This window comes from Chaetura pelagica, unplaced genomic scaffold, assembly GCF_000747805.2.
Source record: "Chaetura pelagica isolate M959 unplaced genomic scaffold, ChaPel_1.0 scaffold288, whole genome shotgun sequence".
NCBI lineage: Eukaryota > Metazoa > Chordata > Aves > Apodiformes > Apodidae > Chaetura > Chaetura pelagica.
Genome location: NW_009954190.1, coordinates 2,556,134 through 2,568,381, shown reverse-complemented (window position 1 = coordinate 2,568,381; position 12,248 = coordinate 2,556,134). Strand labels below are relative to the sequence as shown.

The following is a 12,248-nucleotide window of genomic DNA, read 5'->3' as shown; positions in this document are numbered from 1 at the left end:
GCAGGAATCATAGCTCTGGAGAGCTGCATCAACAGAGAAGGAGAGAGTGCAGCAAGAATAACATGAGGAGCAACAATCAGAAAGGCACAACCAGCTGTAATAAAATGGAGAAATAAGGCAGCTGCATCTCAAAGGGAGCAGCCAGACCCAGAACAGTGTGAGGGAGAGAGATCCTAGGACAGAACTAAAGGTGTCATAGCCCCAGGTGAGCAGTCACGGCCAGATAAGAGAATGGATGAAAGGCCACCAAGGACACTGTAGAGAGCCAGATAACATCTGATGTCGTTTCAGTCAGTCAGCTGCATGCTTTGAGGAGTGCTGGTTGAAGATTCTGGCAGCAATCAGGGCAGTCAAGACCCGTATGATGAAGTGTAACTATAAAAATACCCCCAGTAGAATATGTCTTGGCAAGTGACAAACAGTAATCAAAACAAGAAAGAGGATGACTAGAACAGGGAAGAACATTCCTCTTTTTTCCTCCCTGTAAGCAAAATTCATCTCAGCAGTGAGATAATTTACTAGCCCTAGTTTTGTAATGCGAACAGTTAATATTTCCTAAACCTTTCAATGTACAATTTCCTTTTCCTTCTTAGCTCTGTGTTGCTGCTTTGAAATTATTATTTTTTTTTCTTTTCTTTTCTTTCCCCTGCTTTCTGTGTCTGAGTGATGGAAGGAAGATATATTTCTAATCGTAAAGGGGGATCATGCTCTTGGCCTCCCATCAAAGCCAGTGTTCTGGATTAGGAAATCTGTTCAATTAAAAAAATGAGCAAAAAAATGCTCAGGTTACCTGTATGTTAGAATAATACTTCTATCAAAGGAGAATTTAAGGAATTGAAATAATGGAATCATAGAATGTCTTGGGTTGGAAGGGACCTCTAAAGGTCATCTAGTCCAACCCCCTGCCAGAAGAGGGGTTCTACAATGAGAACAGATTGCTCAGAGCCCCATAAAGCCTGACCTTTACTGTCTCCAGGGATGGGGCCTCCCCCACCTCCCTAGGCAACCCATTCCAGTGATCTACCACCCTCATATTAACTTTTTCCTAATGGCCAAACTAAATTACCCTTTTCTAGCTTAAAACCATTACTCCTTGTCCTATTGTTACGTGCCCTAGTGAACAGATCTTCCTCAGCCTTCTGATAGGCTCCTTTCAGGTATTGGAAAGTTGCTGTAAATTCCCCCTGGAGTCTTTTCTTCTTCAGGCTGAACAACACCAGCTCCCTCAGCCTGTCTTCATCAGAGAGGTGCTTGAGCCCTTTGATAATTTGTGTTGCTCTCCTCTGGACATGCTCCAACAGATTCATATCCTTCCTGTGTTGGAGCTCCAGAGCTGGACACAGTGCTCGAGGTGAGGTCTCACCAGAGCAGCACAGAGTGGCAGAATCACCTCCCTTGGTCTGCTGGCCACACTTATTTTGAGGCAGTCCAGGATACAGTTGGTCTTCTGGGCTGCAGTTGCACATTGATGGCTCATGTCCAGCTTTTGATCCACTAGAACCCCCAGGTCTTTTTCCACGGGGCTGCTCTCTAGCATGTCTTCCTCCAGCCTGTAATCATATCCACGTGTGACCCAGCCCAGGTGCAGGACTCTGCACCTGGCTTTGTTGAACCTCATGAAGTTCTCCTGGGCCCACTTCTCCATCTGGTCCAGGTCCCTGTGGATGGTATCCCATCCCTCTGGCGTATTACCATACCACCCAGCTTGGTGTCATCATCAAACTTGTTGAGGGTGCTTTCAGTGCCACTCTCAATATCATTAATGCAGATATTAAGCAATACTAGTCCCAGTACAGACTCCTGAGAGACACCACCTGTCACCATTTTCCATCTGGACCTTATGCCATTGACCACTACCCTCTGGATATGACCATGCAGCCAATTCCTTATCCACTGAACATCCATCAAACCCATATCTCTTCAACTAAGAGAGAAGGATGTTGTGGGGGACTGTGTTAAAGCGAGTTAAAAATCTGACAGTACAATCCAGCAACCCATTAAGCAGTGTAAAGGGAGAGCTTTTTGTTCTCCCTGACTAATTTAGCCATGAAGTTATCTTTGAAGGCCATTAACTCCTGGGTATGCATTTGCATGATGATGTTTTCTGTTCCATGACTTGCAGGTGCAGCAGGTCAGTGCCCAGATTACAGAAGATCCTTTCAGAAGCCGTTTGTCCTTAATGCACTGTAATGGAGTGTCTTGTAATGAAAATATTTTCTTTGTTTAGAGAAAAAAGGTTGTAGGTCATTGCTGCTTCCAATATGAAAGCCATCAAAACTCCAAATCAGTGAAACCTTCAAGTTCAGAGCTGTCCCAAGAGTGCCTGACTTGAAGCATGCAGGCTGTTCTGTTCCAGCCAGTGGGTACTAGTACAAAAAACTAGGCAGGTGCTTCAAGATAGTTTAAACACCTGTCTTGAGTTAGGGTTCTGAGCACCTTCCTGACTCAAAACAAACTGTCATTAATCTGTCATGCTACCTATTGTGCACTACCTATTTTCTGAAAAAGAAACATAGGAATCACTATGTGTGATAGATAAACAGAGATGCACCTACAGTCCTTCAGCAGCATTGTTCTCCATGCTGGGGACAACTGTGCATGGGCTTGATTGCAAATAATAAAAATGGAGCACAGATGTTAATAAAACATTTAATCGTAATATCATAATAAAAAAGTTGTATTGCTGTAATTTGCTGACATGTACTAATTCAGATCAGTAAAACAAGAGTGACAATTAAAAGGGTTGAAGTAACCTGGAACAAATTGTAACAATTGAAAATAGAAAGTAAACTGAATGTAATGGAGTAAAAAAAAGAATCTTCACATAAAAATATTATCAATATTTTGATCCAAATATGATCCTGCAGGACCTCTCTTCAAGATAGAACTCTCTGGACCAACCTCTGCTACAATGTTTTGATTTTTGTGTTTAAAGGTATGTGTAAATACTGGAGAATTTCTGAAGCTTAAAAGAGGACAAGTAGAATGGCTTGTTAACTATAGTTTGTTGCAAAACAGTCCTAGGCAAAAGGATTGAGATCCTTATGTGGTATTAGTTAACTAAATAAAAAATGAATCTTCATGCTTCATGGAAAGAAACCTGGTCAAACAGACCTGATTTCAATCTTTGAGACGTGGTTGGTAATGATAAATTAACTAAGACTTTCAAAATCTTTGTTTTATTATAGTATAATGCTTTAGTTAAAAAAAAACCAAAACACAACAACACAGTGCTAGGAGATATCACTACACAACACATTGGCTGAATTAATAGATAGCTATCAGATCATACTGATCCCTAAGTTAGTCATCAATGGAGAATCATAACAAATTTTGAATTTTATTTTACTTAATTTGCTTTTGGATTTTCTTTGGAGCTGGTTGATAAAATGGTGATGCATTTGAAGTAAAGTAGTGATGAGCATGTAAACATTTCTCTAAGTATCCATCATAAAAGGGAAAAATCTTTGTTGGTACTTTTAATGGAAAACAAAGATTTGTGCAGCTAGTTTTATTAATATAAGAGATTCATAATATAGCAGGTGTTAAGATACACTGATTTATTTGCTGCTTACTTGAGTCCTGGTGATGTCCCATCTATGGAAATAATGTCATCAACCTCTTGTGTTTTTCCATCCTTGAAGATTTCCTCATACAAGCAAGTAATGAAAAAGTATAACATTCTTCTGCCCTTGTCAGTGGTGTCAGCACACATAATAGAGATTTTGGTGGTAAGGCTAAATAAAGCTCCTGTTGTAAATGGGGTCCTGATAGCATTTTTTTCCTTGGCGATTGATACATTTTATTATTCAAGGAAAATGATGTGACACTATTCACCTGAAGAACCTGATTTAGTTATGGTCATTTACTTCTGAATTTTGTTCATCGTGTCATGTTCCTAAAATTCGCAACAGGATTTATGTCTAAGACAAACATATCACTGAAGCTCAGCTTACCATCTGACCATTTTTAGTATTATCCAGCCCTAGAACAGCTGTGTCTGTCAGAATAGAAAATGATTATGAGTTCCCAGTGAAAAGCCCTCCTTGAATATAATGTTGCTTTTTTAGTGGTGTTTTGGCATCAGATAAATGGCCTTATAATCTATAAAACCAACATAAACTAACTTTATGAGTCTTTGATGATTTAGCATAGTACATAACAGTTTATAGGTATATTTGCTGATTTTAAAAATATTGGCTCATCCACACTGTATGTAAAGTTTTAAAAATAGTGTAAGTTTGTTTATGAAAATATATCCTGATTGGATTGTTGCGTATCAAGAACAGATTAACTTGCACAGCCTGATAAGCAAGTATCAATTGGAAATTCTGTGTTACTATAAAGAAGATAAATTGAATGACTGATTATTTTTTTTCTAGTCTGTACTGTTAAAATCAAGTAGACATATTTTTTTGGGGGCTCCTTAATAAATGTAGTCTCTTACTTTTAAACAATTTATTACCAAGTGCAGGGAAACCAGTCAGACCCAGATGCAGCCAAGTATGTAGTTATGTGCTTAATAATACATAAGCTGTGAAAATTAAGTTGGGTTGCTTACGTGTTTAAGGTACTTCAGTGTGTAATTAACGCCTGGACTGAAAACTTCAGGATTAGGCTCATATTATCACATTTTTTTCTAGTATGCTCCATAGGCTTCATATACTTAAGTCCTTCCTTACTTCTTACAGCTTTTATGTGGGTTTTCCAAAGGGAAAGCCTCTAGGAATTAATTTGAACCTTTTGCATTTCTGCCACAGGGAGGAAAACATAGGCACATGATTACTTGTTTAAACAAATACATTCTGTTACCCTAATCAAATAAGGAAGCATTCACAGTCATCAAATTCACATACATTAAGCTTCCTTTTTTTTTGTAGATTTTGTAGATGTCATTGGAGAATATAGAAAATAGCCAAACTGGTGTATTACAGTGCTCAGTTTCTGAAAAAGAAAGAGGGATTTAGTGCTGATGACTCATGATACAGTCTAATTAATTCCCTGAAAAGAATTTCTTAGTGAGTACTTCTGCAGTTCCCAGAGATGAGACATTTTGCATTGAGAGAGCTGAAGAATTCCAGAGGAGGCTTTGCAATTATCTCTGCTTTTACAGCTCAATAGAAAGACTTTAGCAGAGGTCTCTGAGGAGCCCACCACACCACTGTGTTGAAACTGGTGGCATGGACAGGACATGCTTGTTCCACAAGTATCAGTGTCATGTACCATAAAAGACAGTTCAGCTTACAGTGGTAGGAAGGTAAAATACATTTCAGCATGACCTTCTGAGTCGGAGCTGAGGAATGATTGGACTTGCCTCCAGGGGAAAAAGCAAGTGTGTATGGTGAATATGTTTGCTTAAGGAACCACAGTTTAAATGCAAAATCTGGATTTGAAAGTGATTAACCAGATTTCAATTGTTCTTAGAAGAGATCAAAAGGATATCCATTGATTTGTTAAGGTCACATGAGTTGCTCAACAGACATTATAGCTAGACATGTCCCATCTCCTGGTCCTCTTTGTTAATGTGCTGAGGGTAACAGTTTTGTTAATTCAGTGCACTACATGTAGTGTCAGCCCAGTTGACCAAGTTTCTAGGTAATTCATTTACATGTGTACACTATTCTGTATCTGCACTTGAGTAAATTTTGCAGGTGTGACTTAATTAAAGCATATTATTTGTGCTAAATTTCTCAAGGATTTGACAGATGTAATTTTGGTTGTGCGGAGTTTGTTTTTTGTTTTTTTTGTGTTGTGGGTTTTTTTTTTAATTTATGTAAGATACCTCTTTTGAATGACATATTTTTGCTACGTGTTTGATGTACATTGTTCTTTTATGCTGTGTTTTTCCCAATAAGCTAAATTTCATGGGGCATCCAGCTGTGATTGCTTAATACCAGCAAAGAATGATTGTTTTAGAAAACGTGACTTGGATATTACATGTTGGCTAGCGTTTGCATTACAAAAATAATGTGCATTCATGGTATGAGTGCATGGTAACATGCTCTTTTAATATTTGAAACGAACGTAGAATCACAGAATTATCTAAGATTTTGAGAAATAAAGATTAATGTATGAATTCAGGAACTTTGAACTGAAATGAAATTATAATAATTTACTTAGGAACCCATTTGATTGTGAATACCCTTAGGATTCTATTTCATAGAGTGCTGTAAAAATATGTTCAACATTTTAAATAAAAGACTCCAACCTTTATGCTGCTTTTATTACATTTGCATTTCTAAAAAAATATTTCTTTGTCATGTTTAGTGAAGAAAACATACTTTCAATCAGTATATATTAGCCAAAATTTGAGAGTTTCTGTGCAATCTGAAGTGATTCTACTAAGGTAGTTCATGCCTGACTTGAGTGTATATGGCAGATTTGACTTTACCTTACTGGATGAGGGGCTACATCATGGCCAAAGTGTAAAAGGGGGACTCAGATTTTTAAGGATATAGCAGAGATTTGCAACCAATTATTTGTACTGGTCTTTCCTGCTTTTTTTGATTCCTGTGCTCAGGTTATTCTTTGTAACAAGTAGGTTGCAGGATCATTTTCTGGTAGGTGTATGGGAAGCACTAACTAAAAGAACTCGATTAGTTGCTAGGAGGTCTACAGAGCTGGCTGGCATCCATCTACCCCTTCTGAAGGTAACCAGATGTGGAGCTGCAGAACTTCTGTCAATGGAACATAGACTTTTCTTACAAACTGCTGTTTTGTCAGAGAACTGCTGGGGTAATGTAAAGAAATAGCTCCAGGGGAAGTCTTGAGAGCTCTAGGCTGATGTGTTTGACTTCCTTTTCCAGCAAGTTGAAGACTCTGTAGCATATAAAGAAAAAGATAACTGAGCACATGGATAAGTATGTTGGTCTTGCCTTGACATAACTGCTGCCAAAGGAGGTTCTGTCTCACTAACCAGCTGCTGTTCTTGGAGGGAGTCAGTAGACACTGGATTTTAAAAAGTCCTCGACAGGGCACCTCACCTATAACTCAGGATAAATCGTTTAAGGAGGAAGCTATTTAATGTGTGTGTTATGTAACTGATTAATTAAAAAAGCCAAGAATACTAGTATATATCAGGAATTTATTCGTAGCCATCAAACTTTCTATATTGAGTCTCATCTTAAATCAGGAGCTCTTTATGAAAGAGCAGTACCTTTGTGAGTGCCTGTATGTGGTCTGAGCCTTGGTTTAATCCATGAAGGTGATTAGAAGAAGTTATTATTGATTATAATAGCTCAAACAACAGTAATATGAATAAAAATTACTGTAATTGGGGTAGAGGATAGAATTACTCACATTTCCCTTAGCTAGAGAGAAAGTAATCCTAATCTTGAATTGCAGGAATTCCAGCATACAGAAAGATAACTGTAGGCCTCCTATCTGTGTCCCATTGTATTTGAAAAACAAGCAGTCCTATTACATATTAATCAAGGCTGATTTTGAACTGATTACTGCACAACAGGAGAATGTTAATAAATCACCTGTATTCAATGTTGGCTTTTTTTTTTTTTTATGAGAGAAGAAAAAGCAAAATGGATGTGTGGAGGTTTTCTGGAAAATCGATATACGACTTTTTTTTTTTTTTTCTGCTTTTTCTTTTTAGAAATCCAGTTATGTAATTTTTGTTGGTAGTCCAGTGCTCCTCTCATCAGCACCTCACTCTCTGCTTACACCTTGGATACCATGATGGTGATTTTCATACTGGATTCTTCCTGATTTTAGGTTTCATGTCACAAAAGAGATCATTCTGAACAAAATAAAAACAAACAGCTTTCATTATGATTTCTGATTTTCAGCATTACATGAGATAAATGGGTAGCTGAGCCTGCCAGATGCTGTCTAAGACTTTGCAGAGTCAGGGAGGTGTTTTTTGCACTGTTTATGCTTTCATATTTTCTAAGGTTGCTCTGTCAGTTGCAGGATAAAATATCTTCAGAGGCATTTGTGTAATCTCACTAGGGATGTTCACTGTGTAGAATCCTGTGATTTTCTAGTCCTCTAACCTCCCTGTATTATCAGTGAAGATAAACAGGAGCTTTTAGGGTGAAATTAATCTCTCCTATTTTAGATGCATGTCTTTGGATGAGATGAATCAGGATGAGCTGAAGTGCTTTCTTCTCTCTCCTTTGCCTTTAAAGGGAATCAGGCAGCTGGCTCAGCTGTGTACAACTGAAGTTGATGTTCTAAGAAAAAATGACATGTTTTGGTGGGAAAGAGGACAGAAGAGCTATGCTTTTTCTGGATCAGCCTTTTGTGCTCTCTCTGCCTTCCCCCACTCTAAGGCATTTACAAATGATAGGTTATTTTGCCCTCACAAGAGCCAGCTGAAGTTCTTGGTTTCTGTTTTGTGTTGGTGACATTTTTCTCTCGTATGTACTTTTTAGAATACCAAAAGTTTCTGGTCCTTAAAAGACTAATGCTGGACGAGTTTACAGCTCATTTGTATCTCTTCACACATGGCCCCTTGCCCTTGCCTCCTAGCTTCTACATAATCCTCTGTGATGGTTTACTGATTTTTACATTGTGTCCTTCACTGCACCTGCTTCACCAGTTCATTATTTTAAGTGGCTGTCTCCTGCAGTGAGCAAGCACACTGCCCTTTCTTCAGGCCCCTTTCTTAATACCTACATTTTCTGTTTGGTGTTTTGTTGGGTTTTTTTGAGTGTGTGTGGGGGGTTTCTTTATTTGTTTTTGTTTTGTTTTTATGTTTGTTTGTTTGTTTGTTTTAATAGGAAAGTATGACAATGTAGAATAAAGCAAGTTATGATTTTTGTTATACAAATGTATAGATAGAAAAGTGTGATGTCACACCTGTTTTATATATCTCCACATTTCTGAAATTCTTGGGAACTATTTACTAATACAGAACTGTTTTCACAGATTGGGGAATCAGTCTCTGTATGGTCTTTTTGGACAATGCAGTTGGATTCATCTCACCTTCTCTAGATGCCTTCAGTGCAGATACATACATATGAGCTAGTCAACTAAGGTTACTTTTGGTGTGAATGACAAGAGACGAGTGCTTTTAGAGTACAATTCTCCAGACCTGTGTAGAGATCTACTTTAAGATGAGATAAAGTGTACCCAGAAGTGACTGGTGCTGTCCATTAACTGTAAAAAAAGTCTAAACAACAAAAGTAATTGTAGACACTGATGCTACAGATACCTGCTTTTATTCAGATATAGGCCCTCCTGTGTGGCTATACAACAGTGCTGTGTTGTATGCAGTCGTAATATTTTTGTGGGTTCATACGTGAGACTTATTTTTTTTCCTATTAAAGAAAAAAAATGACTACAGGATGCAAGTTGCCACTGAAGCAATTAGTTTTAAGAAATCACATATAATAAAATTAGATAATTCAATGTCCAAGAATTCAGTTACCTTAAATTAATTGTGACCTGCAGTGATGCCATAGCACCAAAAAAGGTAGGAGTGAATCTTTCAAAATTAGTTTCATTTAATCTGAGATCAAGGTTGAAATCACATTATTTTATGTTGGAATGGAGAGAATTAGACTGAAATGCCCTACCTGGAACTCTGCATTTTGTCAATTTCAAAGACAAGTTCAGCTCACATATAAAGGAATTTTAATTTTAATTGTAGATGATCTTTATAATCACGTGAGTGTGCAAACCAGTTTCTCCAGGGAAAGAAAGAACATAAACTTACGGCACTTCAAACAGTGTTGGATAATTGCTCATGAGAATGCTTTTTTTCTAAGGAATACTTTGCAGAAAACAACTGTGTGTGCAGTTAATTTCCATGGAGTAGCTGCTGTGCTCTACCTTTTTTTCCTATAGCAATGCTGAGCCTGAGGAAGCTTTGGCTGTGTCATAGGTTATATGAGGAACATTCTGGGTGATCTCTGGCAAATGATTTCACTATGGCATGCCTCAGTTTCCCTTTAATTTGTAGGATATTGAGAACAATATCTTATGAAGCCCTCACGAGTTCTGCTAATCAACAGTGCTTCAGCAGAGCCAGGTAGTGCCATTAATCATTATCTGAATGTCCAGTATATTTGTCTGAGTAAACTTTTATTAAGATCGGGTACAATGGCTTAAGGTGAGTCAGATTTTACACTGGCAGGAACATAGCTACATTTTTTTTAATAGGAAAAAATTGCTTTCCACTAGATCTGTTAAACCAATGTGTTTCACCTCTTGACAAGGTATTGAGTCATCCCCTGCCTGGAGGAAAGCATTTAAATTTTCAATAAATGGTCATTCTGCCCTGTTGGAGAGCCAGATTCACTTTTCAAGACTCCATACATCGTTTCTTGGTTGGACAAATGTTGGCAGAGCAGAAGTGGCCCTTAGAGTGAAGAGGGGAGCAGATGAGTTGCATGTCAGGGCATTCAGAGAATAATGCTGACAGGTTCCATCCTCTGCTCAGGACAATTATGTTGTGATTTAGGATTTTTCTATAAATTTAGGTCTGGGTCTGAGGAGCTTTCAGAAGGGATGGAAGCACAAGACCTGTAGTTCACTGCTTGCTAGGCAGATAGGCAGTTGGCCCATGTAGATGATCCCATGGCCTTGTGTCCCATTGCTTCTGTAAGTGAATTTGCTGCACATACCTTCTTTATCTCCCATGATGTTCTGCTTAGGGTCATCCTCCAAGATCCTCTTTTTAGTAAGCCCCTCATCTTATGCCAGTTATTCTACGTAACTCTTGCTCTTTAATCCTTCTTCCTGAAACCCCATTTCTTTTCATCTCCAGTCAGAATTGCCAGTGTTTGCTGCCTTTCCCTCTCCTTTCCAGAGATGGAAATGTATCAATTACTTCTGCTGTTCTTACAGAGGTATTGCTATTCTCTGTTCTGTCTGCTTTCAAAGTGCAAGAAAGGTTGAAATAAGTTATTTCCTCTTTTCTTGCTCCCATTTATTTTCTTTCTACACCCAGGGCTGCATTTGCTTCCATTTCTTGTCTCTTATCCCCAAGACACTTTGTTATTTTCCCTTCAGGATTTGGTTTTCTGTTTTCTACTTTTTCTCTAGAATCCCTTTCTTTTCCTTCTTTCTTCTTTCCTATACTATCCTTTGGCAAATAATTCAATAAGGTGTTTGCCTTCCCTGTGTGGGAAAGGTGGCAGAGCCAGGACGAGTATATTGTTGTTCTTGAAGGTGCAAGTAGGACTTCTTGGTTTCCTGAAGGTAAGTCGTTGGTAGAAAGTACTTCTAAAGTAGCTCTGAAAACAGATGGATCCTGAGAGAGTAGTCCTGTGTCTATGCCTTGGATCTCCTATTCAGTCTTTAATTGCTTTTTTATTTTGCTTGGTGTGGAAGGGTCATCCATAGTTCCATCCAATGTGGCTAAATGTTACTTGTGAGAAGAATTGTATAATTTTTTTATTTTTTTTTTTTATGTGTGTCTATGTCTTGGTCTAGTGTTTTCTTAAGATTTACTAATAATTTACTAGTATTTTTGATTTTCAGAATTATTTTAAATGTTGGTTATTACAGATAATTTCTTCAATACTTTAAAAATAGACACTATGCAAAAAATGAGTGGGACATGTTAAATGGCCTAAAAATTGGACAAGTGTTGAATTCCAAAACTATTTTAAACTTAAGTCTAGCAGGAAAAGACAAAGAAAATATTGTACTGAAAGCTGAAGTTTTCTCTCTCTCTCTCTCTTTTTTTTTTTTTTTTTTTTTTTTTAGGTAAATTCAAATTCATCAAAAGCTGCACATTTACCTTATGAGAGTAAATATTAGTTGTGACAAGTGTGTGTAGTAATGTGAAACATTTTTCCCTGAATTACTGTTCGACCTCTGTTAGTGCAGGAAGTCAGAATACATTGTTCTAATAGTCCTTTTGGCTTTAGAATCTGGGAATTTTTGACTCTGTGAGATGTCTCTTTTTCTTCTATTTTTAAATTAAGCATTAGTCTAATTCCTGAACCTACTCGAGAACCATGTTTTCTTATGGCCTTTGATTCACTGACTTTAAATCAAAAATGTCCTCCCTCTCATGCAGTGACCAGTACTAAGTATACTAGGATATTTTTTCTTGAAATAGAGAACTTGTGCAAGGGGAAAATACAGTTGTGATTCTGAGAGAAAATGAGAAAATTCAAAAGAAATGCCTTAAAGAAAGCTACTGTGGGAAGTATCTGTCTGTCTCTTGGAGTAAGTACTGAGAATTAGAATAACTCTTGAAACAAAAGAAATTTTTTAGATCTATCTGTTTTGCCTGAAGGTGCAAAGGGATAAGAACCAGGTATGAGTAGAGAAAGAGT

The 12,248-nt window shown here is 37.6% G+C and overlaps 1 protein-coding gene across 1 annotated transcript in view; it reads left to right on the top strand.

The window, feature by feature from the left end:
• TRHDE (thyrotropin-releasing hormone degrading enzyme) overlaps nucleotides 1-12,248 on the top strand; it is a 205,995-nt gene that overhangs the window by 105,894 nt on the left and 87,853 nt on the right. The gene's annotated exons all lie outside the window — the stretch shown is intronic.